Source organism: Muntiacus reevesi, chromosome 2 (genome assembly GCF_963930625.1).
Source record: "Muntiacus reevesi chromosome 2, mMunRee1.1, whole genome shotgun sequence".
Classification (NCBI taxonomy): domain Eukaryota; kingdom Metazoa; phylum Chordata; class Mammalia; order Artiodactyla; family Cervidae; genus Muntiacus; species Muntiacus reevesi.
In genome coordinates, this window is record NC_089250.1 from 70,767,765 (window position 1) to 70,787,668 (window position 19,904).

Below are 19,904 nucleotides of genomic sequence, written 5' to 3' on the forward strand. Positions count from 1 at the left end.
TCCCGCTAAGCCCTCGTCTCCTCGTACATCCTAAGGACAGTTAGGGTGAGCTGAGAGAAGATGGCCAAGGAATCGGGGACTGTTCTCTTGCCTGGTCCAAGGGAATCTTCGCCCTTTGACCCATCACCCAGCAGCAGTCTGAGATGCAGTGGAAATAGCTGAGGCTGAGGAACCAAAAAAACCACCTGGGGACCTATCCCGCAGGGCTGTGTGACCTTGGGCAAGTGACTTCCCATCTTTCAATCTATTTCCTCATCTGTAAAATGGAGAGAACAGGACCTATCACACAGGAGGTGGTGGCTAGAAGAGATTGCACAGCTAAAGGGCTGGGCATGCCTGAGGGGCTTCATTCAAGGTTAAAACACAGTTATGAGACTTGGCTGATCCTGTGGCTGGAGGAAGACTCATAGTCTCCCAAATGGTCAGACAAGGATGGATGGATGGATGGGTGGGTGGCTGGCTGGCTGGATGGATGGATGGATGTTCTACTCCTGTTACTGCACTTAATTCTCAAAACACTTGTCTCAGATAAATAACACTATTATGTCTAAGGATAGAAGTGAAAACTAATGTTTAGAATTGTTTTTAAAAAATCATGACTCCAGACCTGACATCGTCCATTTGTCCTGAACCCTCTCAGCTCAGCCACAGGTATAGCTGGGCAGAGAAAGGAGGGCTCCCATGCCCAGGTTTGCAGCATGCATCAACAAGAGAATACTGCTGTCCTGCAAAAGATTGGGCATTTGCTGATGTGTGTATTTGTGTGTGTGTGTGACATTGACCAAAAGACCTGGCTTTTTAGATAAATCTGGGTTAGATTCTGGATTTGCCTCCGCCTCCCCCCCATCCCCCCAAGCTGTGTAACCTACCTTTTTTCTGAGTCTCAGACATTTCTTTTGTAAACTAAATGTGGGCAGTCTGCTGTGAAGCTCTGGGAAAGATGCACTTACTGATTTTAAAAACAAAAAAGTACTTTGAATAAAATCCTTTCTTTTGAAAGTCTCCATTGGGGATAATAATAGTCTCTAAAGGTTGCAATCACAAAGGTAAGTTGCTGAGTAAGCAACATTGTTCACCGCAGAACTTTGGGAGAGGTGATGGAGGGCAAGGCAGTGGTTAGGATCACAGGAATGAATGAATCTACAAGTGCTTAGAATAGCACCTGACCCAGAATAAGCATGAAATCAATCCCAAATGCTGTCTTACATTTTTGAACCTTAGTAGGATAGTTGGTCACCCCCCCCCCCAATTTTATTTATTTATTTTTGGCTATGCTGGGTCTTCTTTACTGTGTGTGGGCTTTCTCTAGTTGCAGCAAGCAGGGGCTACTCTCCATTGCAATGTGCGATCTTCTCATTGAGGTGGCTTCTCTTGTGGAACACAGGCTTCAGTCATTGTGGCTTAGTTACTCCAAGGTATGTGGAATCTTTCTGGACCAAGGATTGAACCCATGTCCCCTGCATTGGCAGGCGAATTCTTAACCACTGGACCACCAGGGAAGTCCCAGTAGGAGAGTCTTTAATGAACTGTCTTTGGTGTGGTGGTCCTAAGCGAACTTGACCCTTCCCTGGCCTTAAAATGCATCCACAGCACACTGGATTCTATTCTGTAGTTCTCATCACTGATCAAGTCACTGTGTGTGCACCGTGGCGTCTGTCTCCCCTACTCGACTATAAACGCCATGAGGCCACGGACCTCAGTGCTTCGTTCATCCTTGCCTGTCTCACATGGTGACTGGCACAGAATAAGTGCTCAGTAAGTAATCAATTGGGCTTCCCCGATGGCTCAGCGTTTAAGAATCTGCCTGCAATGCAGGAGCCTCAGGAGACATGGGTTCAATCCCTGGGTCAGGAAGATCCCTGGAGAAGGGCATGGCAACCCACTCCAGTATTCTTGCCTGGAGAATCCCATGTACAGAGGAGCCTAGCAGGATACAGTACATGGGGTCACAAAGAGCCAGACACGACTGAAGTGATGCAGGCACGCACAAGTCATCATTTGTTGGATGAATGAACTGATGGAAAATCTAAGAAATAGCCCTAGGACAATGGTCAGCAATGTCAACCAGGTCCACGCTCCTCCCTTCCCTCTTCCCTGCCTTCCTCACTGTTGGCTTTTGGTTCTTGGTTTGTCCCGTTATAGACCTAAGGTGGCTGTCACAGCATCAGAGATCATGTCTGCACTTGAGCTGGAAGGGGTCTGTCTGAAGCTGGAAGGGGTTTTTCTTGAAGCCCGATTTTCCCCCAAAGCAAAAGTTTCCCGAAAATCTCCCAGCAGACTTCCTTAGTTCAAAGAAAGTTGGGAAGTGTCTAGTGGAAAGAAATGAGAAAGCCAGCACAGGCTTAGACCAAGGATGGTTTTTTTCTTGGGGTCTGATACAATGTTGCTGCAAACCAAATTGGAGTTCCCTTGTAATTGGTTTCTCAGCTTCAACACTACTGATATTTTGGCTTGGATAACTCTTTGTTGTAAAGAGACTTGTGCACTGTAGGCTGTTTAGCTGCTTTCCTGGCTTCAACTCACTAGATGCTAGGAGCATGCTGCCTGTCAGTTGTGCCAACCAAAAATGTCTCCTGCCATTTCCAAATGTGTCCTGGGCACATGTAACACCAGTGTTACAAGGAAGCAGAAATAGCAGCTGATTCGGATCTGCCAGAGATGAATGTGGCAGTGACTGTGAATGTGGCTGTGACTTGTGTGGTAGTATTTGTTTTGGGTATCAGCATCTAGCTCAGTGCCAAATTTGAGGCTGCCCTTAGCAACTGTGAGGATAAGATGCTATGTCTCTATGCTAACCTCACTCCTGGTTTCATTATTTTCCTACCCTTGTTTTGCTTTCAGCAAGCTTCCCTTAATGATTTATTTTGGCCCTTTGGGACTTTGTCATTCTTGTAAGCATTTCAAATCTCCTTGAGGGCCAGGTCTGTATTTGTCTGATCTTCTTATACCCCCGGTTAGCACAGGACTGGGGCCCCATGTAGATTATGATAGATGTTTACTTAATGAATAAATGAGAAAGTGGATGAATGAATAGATAAATGAATAAATGGATACCTGGATGGGTAGTTAGGTAGATGCTTTGATGAACCAATGTGATAGGCTAGTGAATGGACGGATGGATGGATGGATGGGCATAATATGGAGAGACGGATGGATGGGCATAATATGGATAGACAGATAAATGAATGGGACAAATGAATAAATAACAGGGAATATGGGCAGGTGGGTAGGTGGATGAATGGAATAATGAATAGATGTGATGGATGGGTAAATGGGTATGGTAGATGGTGGATGAATGGAAAGAATGGAGAGATATGTGGGTGGATGTGGTAAATAGATGAATAAATAACTAGAAAGGTACATGGATGGATGGATGGATGAAGGAGATGATGGGTGGGTGGGTAGATGAAAAGATAGATGGATATATAGATGGACGAGGTGGGCTGTGTTGGGGTAGCAGTATCTGCAAGTAAAGAGACCGACAGTGACTGGCCACTGGTCAATAATCCTCCTTCACGGCAGTAGGCCTAGTTCCTTTGACTAATGGCATCAGTCTCAGGCCAGATTAGAGGCTGTTGTCAGAGGAGATAACAATTGATTAAGTGACTCTCCCACTTAAAGCTGTGTGATGCCCGACACTTTGCTCAGCTCTCTGATCATCAATTTCTTCATCAACCAAGTGAACTTTGGTTGTTGTGAAGACTCCATGAGCTCATGAAGAAGAAAAGGTATCATAAACTATAAAATGCTTTGTCTCCCTGAAGGGTTAATGAGCCCAAAGATGGGTAGAACCCCAGATGCTGGCTGGCTACAGGACTATATCTGATACCAAACATGGCTGTTTCCACCCTTCATTCCCTAAATATATTCTCCCCTCCCTTCCTGTTTTTCTCCCCATGTTATCTTCCTGTCCAACCTCAATTTGATTTCAGCCCCTCTGGTTCAATGGTTTACAAATCTTCCTGCTTATGGGAAACTTTCTTTTCTTTTTCTTTGCCGTGCAGTGTGGCCAGAGGGATCTTAGTTCCCTGACCAGGGATGGAACCCGTGCCCCCTGCAGTGGAAGTATGGAGCCCTAACCACTGGACCACCAGGGAAGCCCCTGGAAAAATTTCTTAAGCTGACACCTTGGGGCTCCATTTCAGACCTGGTAAATCAGAATCTCCTGGAAAGAGTTCCAAGAACTTTTAAATTTTTGTTATATTCCTTAAGTGATTTTGGGTGTTGGGTCAGCTAGAGTTTGGAAACCATGGCTTTGTTTTGTCCCTTTTTATAAAGAGAGGATATGGATACTCAGAGAGCATCTATCTCCATCCAGAAGGCTCCTGCTCACTCATTCATTCCTTCAACAAATGACTCCTCGGGCTTATGGTATGCAAGGCATTCTGCTAAGCACTGAGGTAATGTAGGAGACTATAAAGTGTGGCTTCAGATTTTGGGGAGTGTCTGGTTTGGGGGGTGGTGGTGGTAAACAGATGATCCAGCAGCAATCAAAAACAGAGTGCCATAACAGGGGTGAATAGGGCACCCTGGGAGCACAGGGGTCTTAGGAAGAGGAAGGGGTCAGGCGCCTCTTGACCGTGGAGGAGGGAACTGAGATCTAAGCTGAAACCTGAAGGTTCAGCAGGAGTCAGCCGGGAGGAGAGAGGGAAGGGGACAGCAGAGGCACAGACCCAGAGCCTGGCCATACACAGCACTTATTTTACCTAACATTTGACTGCAGCTAATTCCACCCTTTATTCACAGTATCTTGGGATTTTTCTGATTGTTTCACAAATGATTTTTCTTGTTCCTAAAGACTGGGGAATGCATGCTCAGTCATGTCCGACTCTTAGTGACTCTGTGGACAGTAGTTTGCCAGGCCCCTCTGTCCATGGAACTCTCTAGGCAAGAATACTGGAGTGGGTAGCATTCTGTCCTCCCGGGCATCTTCCCCACCCAGGGATCGAACCCATCTTTCATGTCTCCTGCATTGGCAGGCAGATTCTTTACCACTGCGCCACTTGGGAAGCTCCACATATATAATTCCTAGAGTACAATCCAATAGTCTTTATTAGACATTACGGATGAGCAGAACAAATCTATTTGTAGTTTAGAAAGAAATGTTCAGACCATTTTTGGAATTTGAATATAAAATATGCCCTTTAAAATCATAGAAAACCAAAAAAAAAAATAAATAAAATCATACAAAACCATTTTGTTCTATGATTTAAAAAATCCTAAAGTATCTCTAGAAGATAAATTTTATGTATCTAATATTTCATGTTTATTAGAATTGATTATTTCAATATTAAACTGTAAAAAATTAAGAGAAATGTTTTCTAATTTTTAAAAAAAAGAAATTACAGACCAGCAGTATCTATGCTATTAGGGACACCGAATCTGTTCATATACCCTCACTGTGCAGGATACAATAATTTCGGACCTCTGATGTTCACATGATTAATTGATTTCTTTCATTTTCATTTCTTACTTTTTCTCTGAGTAAAAATGTACTGTTGAAAAATATGTTTATTGAAGTATATTGTTCACACAGCAAAGAGCATGAATAATAAATCACAAATAGGTTAATGAAATTTAATAAGGATGACTACTTTTTTTATAATGAAGTAAAATAGAATAGAAAAACAGCCTAGTGCATCTCATGTATAGGAGATTTTGTGTGTGTGAAACTTTTGTTCTTTTCTACATGCTTCTGGATATGCGTGTGTGATCGTGATAATACCAACCATTCATAGATCACATACTAGGGCTTTCCACATATTAACGCCTTATCTTCACAATAACTCTGTGAGGGAGGGGCTTTTATTGCCCTTCCCCTTTTATAGATGAGTAAATGGAGGCATAGAGAGGTTGAGTCACTCGGGGAAAGTGACAGATGCCTTAAGAGGTGACGTTGATTGAGGTTCCAGACCAGGCAGGAAGACTCCAGAGTCTGTGTTTTGACTACCACCTTTATTGCCACTGTATATAAAGTATGTGATGTAAAATGTGTTACTTACTAAGAGTCATGGTCAAAAGGGTTTAAAGTCACTGGACAGAATGTTCCCAAATGTTCTTTATAGATCTAAAAATAGCATATTTTTTCCTTAAGTGTCCCCACAGGGAACAAGGGCTGATTTTGGGTAGTACATGGACAAACACTTTCAAATCTTGTTATTTTTACCGCATGTTAGAAACATGTATAACTAGCATACTAAAGCACTACTATAAAATATTATTTAAAAGATTAATGTACATCTTCAAAAGAAAGAAAACTATCAAGTAAATAATTATAGATAAGTGAAATAGATGTGATGGGCAGATATAATAAAAATCATAAAAGGAATGAAAATGTTTGGGGCTTTGGGGTCAAATACTGAACTTGGTATCAGAAGGCTTGGATATGGGTCTTGGTCTATTCATTCTCTAGCTCTGGTTTATTTTTTCTCTTTCTTTTTTAAATTTTTATTTTATACTGGAGTATGGTTGACTTACAATGTTGTGTTAGTTTCAGGTGTAGCACAAAGAGATTCAGTTATATGTATATATATATATATATATATATATATATATATAATAGGATATTATAGAGTATTGAGTAGAATTCCCTGTGCTATCTAGTAGGGCTTTGTTGATTATTGTATCTCACATATAGCATGTAGGATGGACCAGGCACTGTTTTAAACACTTCATAAAAATTACTTCCTTTAATCCTTACAACTGCCCACTGAGTAGGTGCTGTCATCATACCCACTGCTCAGAAGAGGTAACCAAGGCTCAAAGAGATTACGTAACCTACCCACCCAGACTACCAGAGGCAGAGCTAGGATTCAAACCCAGGCATTACATTAGTAAGGACAACACGAGCTGGTATGATAAACAAACCCAAGATGTCAGAAGAATTTATCTTTTTCATACAGGGACGCAGGTTCCTTCCTTGTTTGGAAGATGGATTTTATTTTAACTATCTTACTGTGATAGGTAGAATTTCCTTTGTCATTCTGGCCTCCAGGTCCTCCTCTGAAAAATAGGATTAGTAGTGCTGTTTCTGCTTACCTCTCAGGGCAGCTCTGTAGATCAGGGGATGGGTCCAAGGGTCTTCTGCAAACTGCAACCAAGTCCAGTGGATTTCAGTGTTAGTAACATTATTAAGTTGGCCAACACCTACCTTTCAGTGCTACTGTAAAGACTGAGATATTGCATATATTGCATGGAACATATACGGACTCCGTCAGCTGTGAGCAGTAGTAATAATAGGCAGCAGTTGTTCAGTTGTCAAGTCGTGTCCAACTCTGCAACCCCATGGACTGCAGCACTCCAGGCCTGGCAAATGAAACAATGCATATTAACTTACCTCCAAACTGGGAAATACTTTATAGCATCTTTCCTATTAGCAAATTAACCCACAACATCTGGAAGTGAAAAATCAAGAAGTATAGCCACGATATTTAGAAATACAAAGGAAAACACCAGGAGCAGGGAAAACCGAGCTAAGATATTGTGTTGGCCAAAAAAATTCCTTCAGGTTTTTCCATAACATCTTACAGGAAAATCTGAACTTTTTGGCCAACCCAGTAGTTGCAAGTGGTTGCCCTTGAGCTGTGGGGAATCAGGTTCAGGAAAGAGTGGGTGGGTAACTACTGGTATTTATATCAAATACTTTTTAGAAGTATTTGATTTTTTCAATTGTGTACCTATAACTATGCTAATAAATTTTTTGAAACTATTTTAAAATTTAATTTAATTTAAAAAATTTATTTTTTTTGGCTGGGTCATGCTGCATGTGAGATCTTCGTTCCCCAACAAGGGTTCAAACCCATGCCACCTGCAGTAGGAGTGTGGAATCTTAACCACTGGACTGCCAGGGAAGTCCCAGAACAATTTTTAAATTAAAGAGGAAAAGGGAATAATTAAGCACTTTCAAATATCCTCAACTGTACTTTAAAACAAGAGTCCTGGGACAGAAAGTCACAGAAGGAAAATGCAGAGTTAAAGTTAGAAGTTCAGGATCCAGTTGCATTTAAAATCTCTGCTGAACACTGTCTAATTGTTCTGTGTCACGCTAAAAAGCTGAGTGCTTTTCTCTCACCTCAAGGGCCCCCTAGAAGCCACATGCCCTTCTGTTGGCCTCCGCCGTCTTTCTCCCTTTTGCTCACTCCACTTCAGCCCCCTTGGGCCCTCCTAGGATCCTCCAATCACACCAAGCACATTCCTGCCCCAGGGCCTTTGTACTTGCTGCTCCTTCTGCCAGGGCTTCCCAGGTGGCTCAGTGGCAAAGAATCCATCTGCCAAACAGGAGTCATGGGTTCCATCCCCAGGTTGGGAAGTTTCCCTGGAGAAGGGAATGGCAACCCACTCCAGTATTCTTACCTGAGAAATCCCACGGAATGAGGAGTCTGGTGGGCTACAGTCCACGGGGTCACAAAGACAGGACAACAGCAACAACTGCCAGGAGCACCCTTTCTCCAGATCTTCCCAAAATTGATGTCTTCTTGTTTTTCTTTTCTTTTCCCACCACTGGGCAAGATCTTTGTTGTGACACTTGGACTTTTTCTAGCTACAGCCCTCGAGGGCTTCTTTTGTGATGGTGCACGGGCTTAGCTGCCCTGAGGCATGTGGAACCTTAAGTTTCCCAACCAAAGATCGAACCCACGTCCCCTACATTGGAAGGTGGATCCTTAACCACTGGATGGCCAGGGAACTCCCCTAGTGTGGTTCTTAGCTCAATGTCCCCTACTCAGAGTGGCCTTCCTTGACCACCCCACCTCAGACGGCCCCTCCTGCCGTCATCATCATCAATCTTGTTATCGTCGACAGCCCTGGAATTGTGGATTCACCTCTCTGTTTATCATCTGTCTCCTCCACTACAATGGAAGTTCCATTAGGACAGGGAATCTGGCTGCCTTGCGACGTCCTCAGCATGTAGAACAGCGCTTGGCACACAGTAGGCGCTCCATAAATATTTGTGGAATGAACAGAGTCAGAGGGGGACAGCTGAGTCAGTGTGCTGAGGGGCCGGGTGGGCCAGGAAGCTGCAAGCCCCTGCCGGGGCCGGCCCTGAGTAAACAGCCCCCGCTCGCCCAGACAGCCGCCTGTTTGACAACTGTCTGCCACCGGCCCGGCCCAGCCAGGCCCGTCACACAGCCAAGGCCCCAGGACTCCCTGGGACAAGCAGTAGAGGCAGCCACGCCTCAGGGAGAGCTCGTGTGAAGGAACAGGTCAAAAAGTTACCCAAACAGGCACGAGGAAAGTCAGAGGAGGTGGTGGGACACACGGCAGCTGGCCCTTCCTGGGGCAGAGCCGGGAGGAGTGGGAGGGAGGCCCTGGCACGCCCTCTGGGCAGTTTCCCGGGCAGGGCCTGGCCACCGGAACCCAGTTCTGGTCGCGGCTCTGGTCCTGACTTGCACAAGGACCTCAGACACTTGCCACCTCTGGGCCTCGGTTTCCTCTCCTGTAAATAAGAGACTGGAGGCTGGTCGGTGGTTTTCAAGCTTCAGGGAAAAAAAAATAATAAGGCAACGGCATTCTTTCTTTAAGCAAAATCTTACTGGAAGCCAGTTTGCGGGAATTGCACAAAGGAGGCCCTCGGTTTAAAATGTGGGGCTGCAGAATGCTGCCCGCCCCACATCCCCTGGCCCTTCAAAGCAGCCCCAGGGTGAAAACCACCAAATCTCCTCGGTCTCTGAGGTCCACAGTGACAGTCTTGTCATTAAACCTACCTCCAAAAAAAAACAAAAAAACAAAAAAAAACCTACCTCCAGGTTCAAGTCAGACATTGGCATCTTGGGTGATCTACACCTTTCGGAGCCTTGGTTTCCTTCTCTAAATCTGGTGTCTTAAACAGTACCTCCTTCACAGTATCGATGGTCAGCCCGGAACCTGGCACCTAGCAAATTCTCAATAGGAAGAGTGAGAAACCAATGCTGGTTATTAACAGAAGTAGCAGGAATGACCCAAAGGACCAGTTCTTTGTGTCTACTGTAACCCCTCTGAACCTCAGTTTCCTCCTCTGTAAAACGTGGCCAAAAGTTTAAAGGAGATCAGAGATTGAGATCCAGACCACCCAGTTTTGTTTGGTGTTTATTTAAAACTTCAATTGACTGCTAACCTTTAAAAACCCCAACTCCCAGCCTCTTTCAAAAACTTGGAAGCTTTAGCAACACTGAACCCCCATAACCATGAGACAAAAAGTCCACTGGAGCTAATTTAGGCTTCCACTAGTTTGCCACAGTCCCCACTATTCCTTAGTGTCTCTACATTAAAATTATATTAATAAACATGAGCCATTATTTTTGCTGTGTTTTCTTATAGGAAAGTGTGAAATTTGCTTATTCTCTATCTGCTCCAATGTCTCTACTGGACATTTAGGATACTTGAGTTTGGGACCCCCTGATTGCTATGACTAAGGGGCAACTCAGTATTTGTGAGCGCAATTTCCTGTTTCATAGATTTACCTTTTTTGTTTGTTTGTTTTATTTACCATTTTTTTATTTTATTATTTTTTTTATTTACCATTTTTTAATGGGACTACTAGAACGTTGTAAACTACATATCATTTGTAATTATAATTATTGTATATATGCAATTATATATAATTATAATTTGTAATTTGTGGGCCACATTCCATTTCTGTTGGACGCTGCAGCTCTAGCCCCTCAATTTCTATTAATACAGCAGCTAACTCATCCTGCCTCCGTTTCCCATTCTGAATAGACCCGTTCAAGCCAGCCATCCCTGGCTGGGTCTTCTCCCCAGTTCCCAGTTTTCTCTGGTGTCCTCACCCTTGTTGCTTGCCGGTCGGGGGCGGGGTGGGGGCTCTAGAATTCAAAACTTGTCTTCTAGAATTCTACACTTGGGAAATCTCATCTCCCAGCCCCCACGGGCAGCCATTGTGTTCTCTTTATCAGACTTTCACATAAAACAATAGTCAATTTGAAACTTAATTACACACCCATTCTTCTCTCTCCAGCCTGTGAATTTACCTCCAAATCCTGTGATTTGGGGGGGAGGATTGGGGGGGGGAGACAGGATTATTTTTTTCCCCTTCTCTACAGCAATTCATAGTTTTTCTAGAGATAAGGTGGAGTGAATAGGGGGGAGGGACACAGGGCCTTCTACAGGGAAAGCTCTGATTTTGTTTCTGGAGGAGATAATATCCTCCGAGGACTCCTCTGAGACGAGAGAATTTGGAAGGACTTAGGGGGCCGGGAGGAAAAGGAATCTCACAGTGATGAAGACCCCCTTCCAATGGGGAGGTCTTATTCGGTAGTAGCTGAGAATTTGTGCTGCAGACTCAGGAAGACTTGGGTGAGAGCTCTGTAAGCTGTGTGACATTGGACACGTGACTTTTACACTCTGACCCTCAGTCTCCCCATCTATAAAATGAGGATAAGAACAGTTCTATTTTAGCACAATGCTTTGGACAAACATTCCATAAATGCTAGCGATCATCATACCTTTTGCAAAAGGGCCTATGTTGGTATGTGGAGTAGATTTAATTCCTTTTTATTTCACTTGTATGCATTTTTGTAATTCTTCTACCATGAATTTGCTTCAGTTAAATCATAAAAAGTTAATTGAGCAAAAAGGAATAAAATTGAGTGGAAATGTCATTCTAAGGCTGGGCTCCAATGTGGGGTTTTAGAGCTGGGAACAAGGAAGGGAATCTTAGAGTCTAAACTTCGCACACCCTTTTACTATTTTAATAAACAGAGACCCCAAGATGGAAGGTGATTTGGCAAGTCAGTGGCAGAGGCAACACTAGAACAGTGAATCTGAGGATTGGAAGGAAACTGGGAGGTAACTAGGTCAGCCTTTCCCAAGGCGAAACCACTCAGATTGGGAGGATTCTATCCTAAGATGTTTGAAAATATACCAGCTCATAAGTGTTAGTCGCTCAATCATGTCCAACTCTTTGCGACCCCCACAAACTGTAGCCCGCCAGCTTCCTCTGCCCATGAGATTTTCCAAGCAAGAATGCTGGAGCGGGCAGTTATTCCCTTCTTCAGGGGATCTCCCCAGCCCAGGGATCGAACCTGGGTCTCCTGCATTGCAGGCAGATTCTTTACTGTCTGAACCACCAGGGCTGGCTTGGAAAGCTGTATAAATTTCAGTATCAGAGAACCTCTCAGAGCCCTTAACACAGGACAATGAATGCCTTGGGCATTCCAAGAGAAGCCTTCATTGTGTTCACATTAATTCATCACTGAGCCCCCTTGAAGACATCAACACCTAGAAAGCTCTCTCTGTCTCACCACAGAGACATTTTATAGCTTAATACATTCCTAGATTTAAGAAAAAATATATTAATATTTTAAATATTATGATTTTAACAAGTACATTACTGATCGTTTCTGCTATATAGAAAGACAGTTAATTTTTTTTTTTTTGGCTGTGCCCCATGGCCTATGGGGTCTTAGTTCTCCAACCAGGGATTGAACCCACGCCCCCTATAATGGGAACGCAGCATCCTGACCACTTGACTGCCAGGGAATTCCCTTGAAAGATCGTTAATTTTTTTCACTATCTTTCTCCTTTAAAAAAATTTGTAATATTTCCTAATATTGCAAAAAAGTAGAATAATACTGTGAACATGGATGTACCCATCACTCAGTTTTGTCAAATCCTACATACATGGCCATATTTTCATGAGATTCATTTTTTTCATTGTTTTAATGATATGAATCCCCCTGCCCCTGCCACCTATATGCCTCCCTGAGCCCTTGCTTGTTGACAGAGTTGACCCCTGTCAACTTTTGCTGTGCATCATTGCTAAGCATGATTTTTCTTTTTTCTTTTTCAACTTTGGCCACACAGCTTGGCACACGGGGATCTTTCTTTAGTTCCCTGGCAAGGGATCAAACCCATGCTCCTGTATTGGGAGCACAGTCTTAACCACTGGCCTACCAGGGAAGTATCATAGACAAGTTTTAATGCTTTTACTCTACATGGCTACAATGCTACATATATATGGCATTATTTTGCTTATCTGGAAAAGTTATTCAAACGTTGTATGTATCCTTCAGCAACTTCCTTTTATTTCTGGATCTTCCCATACATCTACAGGCAGCACTAGGGCACTCACTGAAAATGCTGTGAATGAACATCCCAAAGTATATTTATTCCAGTTTTGGATGATGGAGTTGTTTCCAGTTTTTCACTATTTTAAGCAATGCTACAAAGAACATCCTTATATCTGTGGGTGAAATTTTCTCTAGGATCATGTGTAGGGTTGGAATTTCTGGATTTCAGGCAATGAGCATCTTTACTTTGATGAGATGTTGATAAACTGGTCAGTCTTGCCCACCAACTACCACTCTGGGTCCGTAGCAGCTAGGAGTTTTAGTTGCTTTGCATCTTCATCTGCACTTGACTCTGAAAGATGATGGATGGAAAATGAGAATTTGCATTTCCCATATAGCTGGAGAAGGAAAAGTTCCTTTTGCCATTTGAATGTGCCTGTTTCTACCCCTTGCCCATTTTCCTATTGGATTATCTACCTTAACTATTTTAAGGGATTATGAATTCTTGATACAAATGCTCTTTCCAGTTGTATTAGTGGAAACTACCTTTAATCTGTCTATCGCTCATCTTTTCACTTTCTTTAGAGTATCTTTATTGTACAGAAGTTTACAGTTGTAGTTAATTTTGGTTAAATTCTAAATAAAGTCAGTACATTTACTAACCTTTTCCTTTATGCTGTGTGCTGTTTTGTTTTTTTGCACTGCCTTGAGATCATTAAGATATTCTGCTACATGTTTTCTATAATTTTTAAATTCATTTCTTATACGTAGGTCTTTATTCCTTAGGAATTGATTTTGTGAGCTATACGAAATAGAGATGCCATTATATTTTTCTTCATGTGGATAACCAGTTGGTTCAGACCATTTATTGACTTGGACACCCTTTCTTGACTGCTCTGCAATGCCACTGCTTTTTTAAGCGTTAATTGTTTTACATTAAAATTTTTTTATTTTATAGTGGAGTGTAGCTGATTATCAACGTGTATTACTTTCAGATGTACAGCAAGGTGAGTCAGTTATACATCGTGTATCTTTTTAAAGTTCATTTTTTAATTGGAGGATGCCCTTTACAATGCTGTGTTAGTTTCTGCCCTACAAAGTCAGTATCTATTCTTTTTCAAATTCTTTTCCCATTTAGGTTACTGCAGAATACTGAGCAGAGTTACCTGTGCTATACATTAGGTCCTGGTTGGTTATACAATGCCACTGTTTTTGTCTTTCATTTTTGAACACACGTAGCTCCCATTTCTAGGCTCTCTATACTGTTCCACTTATCTCTAGTAGTCACTTTCAAACAATGAGGAAAAAAAAGATTCGTGAATCTACAATCATACTAAAACAAAACACTTGATTTTTATTAGAAGTCGAAAAAAGAAATAGTTAAAATTATTTAATAATATTTTATTCACTCCAGTATAGCTGAAATATTATTTCAGTTATCTTAATCAATCAAAAATAACTAATGAGGTATTTTTCTTCTTTCATGTACTAGGTCTTCCAAATACAACCCATATTTTACACATACAGCCCATCTCAATTTGAACTAACCAGATTTCAAATGTTCAGTGGCCGCATGTGGCTAGTGGTTATCATATTGGACAGTGAAGCTCTGGCTTTATGTAGCAGCAGTTCCTAACCTTTTTGGCACTAGCGACCAGTTTCATGGAAGACAATTTTTCCATGGACTTGGGGTGGGGGGATGGTTTTAGGATGATTCAAGCGCATTACATTTATCATGAATTTTATTTCTAATCTAATGCCACTGCTGATCTGACAGGAGGTACTGGTCTTTGGCCTGGAGGTTGTGGACCCCTACATAGAGCATGCTCTCCTCATATTATAATTGTTTTTTAAAAAATGACCTTGTCTATTCTGTTTGCTCATTCATATAAATTTTAAGATGAGACTGAACAGGACAGAACAAAGTTTGGAGACCAATGGCTTATTTGTCTCCACTGGATTTCAATAAAGGCAACTACTATATTTTGAGAGTTTGCAATTTTCCAAGTACAGTGCCAAAGGTCTTTGTCCTTTTGGCCTTCTAACTGAAATTACATTGAACTTATTGATTAATTTGGGAAGAATCAACATCTCTGCATAATGAAGCTATTAACCTATAAAACTAGTCAGTTATTTTTACCAGCAAGATGGGTTTCTTTGGGAGCAGCAAAGAAGTGCAATTGAGACATGCAATTATGGCAAATCACATGGAAGTCTCATAAAGCAAAGAAGAAAGTCTTCTATAGAGAAGAAGGGGAAGTTGGGATGGGCTCTTCTAAATAGTCCCTTGGAAAGTGGAAACTGGAAGTATAGTGGCTTTCCATTGGCTGAGTTGTGACAGTTTCTCATTGGCTACACTGTTGCCAGGCAAGGAGAAAAGCTTTCTTCCTCCTATAGTAAAGTAGTGAGTGTCACTTCCTTCCAGAAATGTAAGGTGTATCTCTTCCTGTTGGGATCTGTAGCATAAGAGTATGTACATGAGAGCTCCCCCTTCTGGCCTTCTGACTTCATTTTAATGAGGTTTCCCTTTACTAATTTTTTAAAATCCTTCTGACCATGATACATGTGTGCTTTTATTTTTTTAAATAAAGTTCAATAATTTTAATACATAAAGATCTTTTGTTAGATTAATCCTATTGCTCTTGCTATCATAAATACTTTTAAAAATGGAATCTTGTTGATATTAGTGTATACAAACCAACTGCTTTTTTTTTTTTAAACCAACTGCTTTTGACATACTGAAAATGTATCCAGCAATTGTATTAAATTCTCTTAGTAGATGTTTTAATTTCCTGCTTATTGCATCTCTTGGACTTCTAGTAAAATATCAAATAGAAATAGAGTATTTCAAATAGGGTTTACTTTGTCTTTGAGTAGCTGAGCCACAAAATAGCAGTAGAAGATTTTTCCTCAGGTTATGAAAGTCCAGAGGTAGGCAGTTTAAGGTTAGTATGGTGGCTCTTCCCCATAGCAGTCCTCAGGAACCGGTGTTCCTTCCATCCTCACGAGGTCTTCATCCTCATGGTCCAGAATGGCTGCCAGAGATCCAGCCACACAGCCATGTTACAGGCAGAAAGATGGAGCAAGAGACAGAGAAGGAAAAGAAATAAATGCATGTTTCACATGCCTCTTTCCCCCACAACTTTACTGGAAGTTCCCACATTACATTTCTGATTATACTTCATCAGCCAGAACATATTCACATAATCTCCCCTAACTTTAAGGAAAGTTTGAGATAAGTTTTTTTGAGGGGGCATCCCTATATTCAAATGAAAATTGAAGGTTATGTTACAAAGCAAGACAAGGAGACAGTATAACACAGGACAGTTAACTTGCAGCCTCTGCCGCAGTGGACAGCCTTGTTTTATTCTTGACGTTTATAAGGGATACTTTGCCCCTTTTAAGTATATCTGCTTTAGGGTTTTGGTAGGTAAGTTTTACTGGTTTTTTTTAAAGTTTGTTCTAAATAAGCTAGACGTTTTGCTCATTTTTTAATCGCAATGTTGAATTGTCTTAATTGCTTTTTGGCATCTACTAAGATAATCACTTTTTTTCTCTTTTAGTTTGTTGATTTATTAATATTCTAATGTTAAGCCATTTTTGCATTCCTGAAATTAAACCTAAATTTTTCAGGATGAAATACATATATTTTATACATTGAAGAAATTTTTAAAAATTGTGGTAAAATATTTACAACATAAAACTTGCTATTTTGGCCATTTTTAAATGTACAATTTTGAGGCAGCAAGTACATTCACATTGTTATACAACCTTTACCACCATCCATCTCCTGAATTTTTTAACCTGTCTCCATTAGATAATAACTCTCCATAGCCCCCTCCCAGGTGGCTTCCCGAATAGCTCAGCTGGTAAAGCATCTGCCTACAATATGGGAGACCTGGGTTCAATTCCTGGGTTGGGAGGTTCCCCTGGAGAAGGAAGTGGCAACCCACTCCAGTATTCTTGCCTGGAGAATCCTATGGACAGAGGAGCCTGGCAGATTACAGTTCATGGGACTGCAATATCCAACCAATCAATCCTAAAGGAAGTCAGTCCTGAATATTCACTGGAAGGACTGATGCTGAAGCTGAAGCTCCAATACTTGGGCCACCTGATGTGAAGAACCGACTCATTGGAAAAGACCCTGATGCTGGGAAAGATTGAAGGCGGGAGGAGAAGGGGACAAGGATGAGATGGTTGGATGGCATCACTGATGCAATGGACATGAGTTTGAGCAAGCTCCGGGAGTTGGTGATGGACAGGGAGGTCTGGCGTGCTGCAGTCCATGGGATCAAAAATAGTCAGACACACTGAGTGACTGAACTGAACTGAACTGACTTTCCTCCCCCCAACTCCTAGCAACTGCTCTTCTACTCTATGAAGTTGACTACTCAAAGTACCCTTATAAATGGAGTAATGCAGCACTTGTCTTTTTGTGTTTGGCTTACTTCACTTTATGAAGAGTTCTCAGGGTTCATCCATGTTGTAGCATTTATCAGAATTTCCTTCATCTTTAAGGCTGAATAATATTCCACCATATATATAAATTCTGGTTTTCATCGACACTTGTGTTGCTTCTGCCTGTGTGTGTGTGTGTGTGTGTTCCTTTCTCAGTCGTGTCCAACTCTTTGCAACCCCATGGACTGTACTTTCCAGGCTCCTTTGTCCACAGAATTCTCCAGGCAAGAATACTGGAGTGGGTTGCCATCACCTTTCCCAGATCTTCCCAATGCAGGGATTGAACCTAGGTCTTTTGCATTGCAGGCAGATTCTTTATCATTTGAGCCACCAGAGAAGCCTATTGTGAATAGTGTTGCCGTGAAATGGTGTAAAAATGTCTTCCAGGTTTTGCTTTCAATTATTTTGGGTATATACCCAGAAGTTGTATTGCTGGATCATACGGTAATTCTATTTTTAATTTTTAAAGGAACTGTTATAGTGCTTTCTTTAGTGGCTGCATTATTTTCTCACCAGCAGTGAGAAAGTGTTCTAATTTCTCCACATCCTTACCAATGCTTATTATCTTTTTTTTTTCTCATATCCATCCTAATAGGTGTGAAGTGGTATCTTATTCTAGTTTTGATTTGCATTTCACTAATAATTAGAATTTGCAGATGACTCAGCAGGTAAAGAATTCTACAATGCAGGAGATGCATTGTAGATGAGATGAGGGCTCAGTCCCTGAATTGGGAAGATCCCCTGGAGGACATTATGGCCACCCACTCCAGTATTCTTGCCTGGATAATCCCATGGACAGAGAAGCCTGGTGGGCTGCAGTCCATGGGGTCACAAAGAGTTGGACACAACTGAACAAGCAAGCAAGCAATGATTAGTGATGTTGAGCATACTTTCATATGCTTCTTGGTCATTTGTATGTTTTGGAATAATGTCTATTTAAATCCTTTGCGTATTTTAAAATCAAGTTTTGTTGTTGCACTATAGGAATTCTTTATATATTCTGAATATTAACCACTTATCAGACAGGATTTACAAATATTTTCCTTCATTTCATGGGTTGCCTTTTCACTTTCTTAATAATGTCCTTTGGCACACAAAATTCTTCATTTCAATGCAGTTCAGTTTATCTATTTTTTCTTTTGTTACCTGTGCTTTTGGTGTTATCTCCAAGAAATCATTGCTAAATCCAACATCATGAATATTTCTTCCTGTTTTCTTCTAGAAGTTTTACCATTTTAACTCTTACACTTAAGTCTTTAACCCATTTTGTGTTAATTCTTTTATATATGTAAACTAGGGTCCAGGTTTATTTTTTTCACATGTGAATATCCAGTTTTTCCAACATGAATTTGGTTTTGATCACAGTTTAAGGCTTTTGCACCTGGGAAATGCTACTTGGATTCAACCTTTGATCCATTGGAAGAATCCTCACCATCCTCACCATCCTCCCTGACGGTCATTTAGCTTGGGTTTGTCACTTCTAGTGACAGATCACTCACTACTTAATGAAGCAACTTTTCCCCAGGTGGTGCCATTGTATCCAGTAGAAAAATGTTCTTCATTTTAACCACAAATCTTCCTTCCTGTATGATCCATCTTTTGGTCCTAACCTGTCTTGTGGAGCTCTAAGAACAGTGAGCATCCTTTTCCAAAGGAAAGTACTTTGTATTCAGTAAATAACACAGTAGCGTGGTGGGCAACCATGTACTGGGTTTATGTGGTTTATCACATTTATTCCACAAAGCCATCTTGAAGACGTCCTCTTAATGATTCCTTTTTCACAGATGAAACAAATAAGGTTTGAAGAACTTATTTTCACAGGGTAGAACAGTTATGAAAACAGAACCATTAATATTTCAAAAGCAGTAGCCTTGACCACTCTGATACACTGCCCCTCTCCTCTTCCCCAAGTCAGCCCAGAACTTTTTTGGTTTTGTTTGCTTTCTTTTTGTTTGTGGGAGTGGGGTGTTGACTGCACCACCCAGCATTCTCTTGAGGATCTTAGTTCCCACACCAGGGATCCAATGTGCCTCCCTGCAGTGGAAGTGCAGAGTCTTAACCACTGAACCACAGGGAAGTCACAATCCAGAACTCCTTTGGATCGTCAATTATTGGTTTTCTTAACCTGTCCCACCTTAGGAAAATGTTGTGTTTCTATTAAAATTGAAGTCAAACACAATCGTTTGTGTATGGTCGGTGTATACAGAGGGCTTCTTAGCTCATTTCACCAGAGCACTATAGATTGACGAATGGCACATGAGACCGGGTTAGAGGTTTGGGCTGCTGCAGCCAAGTAAAACCACTGGAGCTTTGTCATGTTACTTGTTGCTAAGGGAGCTCCCTCCCTTCCACACTTTCCAGGTGACTGTTGTGGGGACAAGGTTGACTGTGGTGGAGATGAGAAAACAATAAAAATTTGAGAAACCGTTGGAGGTGGCAAGA

The 19,904-nt window shown here is 41.6% G+C and overlaps 1 long non-coding RNA gene across 1 annotated transcript in view; it reads right to left on the reverse strand.

Moving 5' to 3' along the window:
• Positions 1 to 19,904, reverse strand: part of LOC136158003 (uncharacterized) — a 51,280-nt gene that overhangs the window by 23,259 nt on the left and 8,117 nt on the right. The window contains exons 2-3 of the long non-coding RNA XR_010661300.1: positions 9,738 to 9,878; positions 6,948 to 7,090 (exon numbers count right to left, since the gene is read on the reverse strand). This is a non-coding gene — a long non-coding RNA (uncharacterized lncRNA). The remainder of the gene's footprint in view (positions 1 to 6,947; positions 7,091 to 9,737; positions 9,879 to 19,904) is intronic.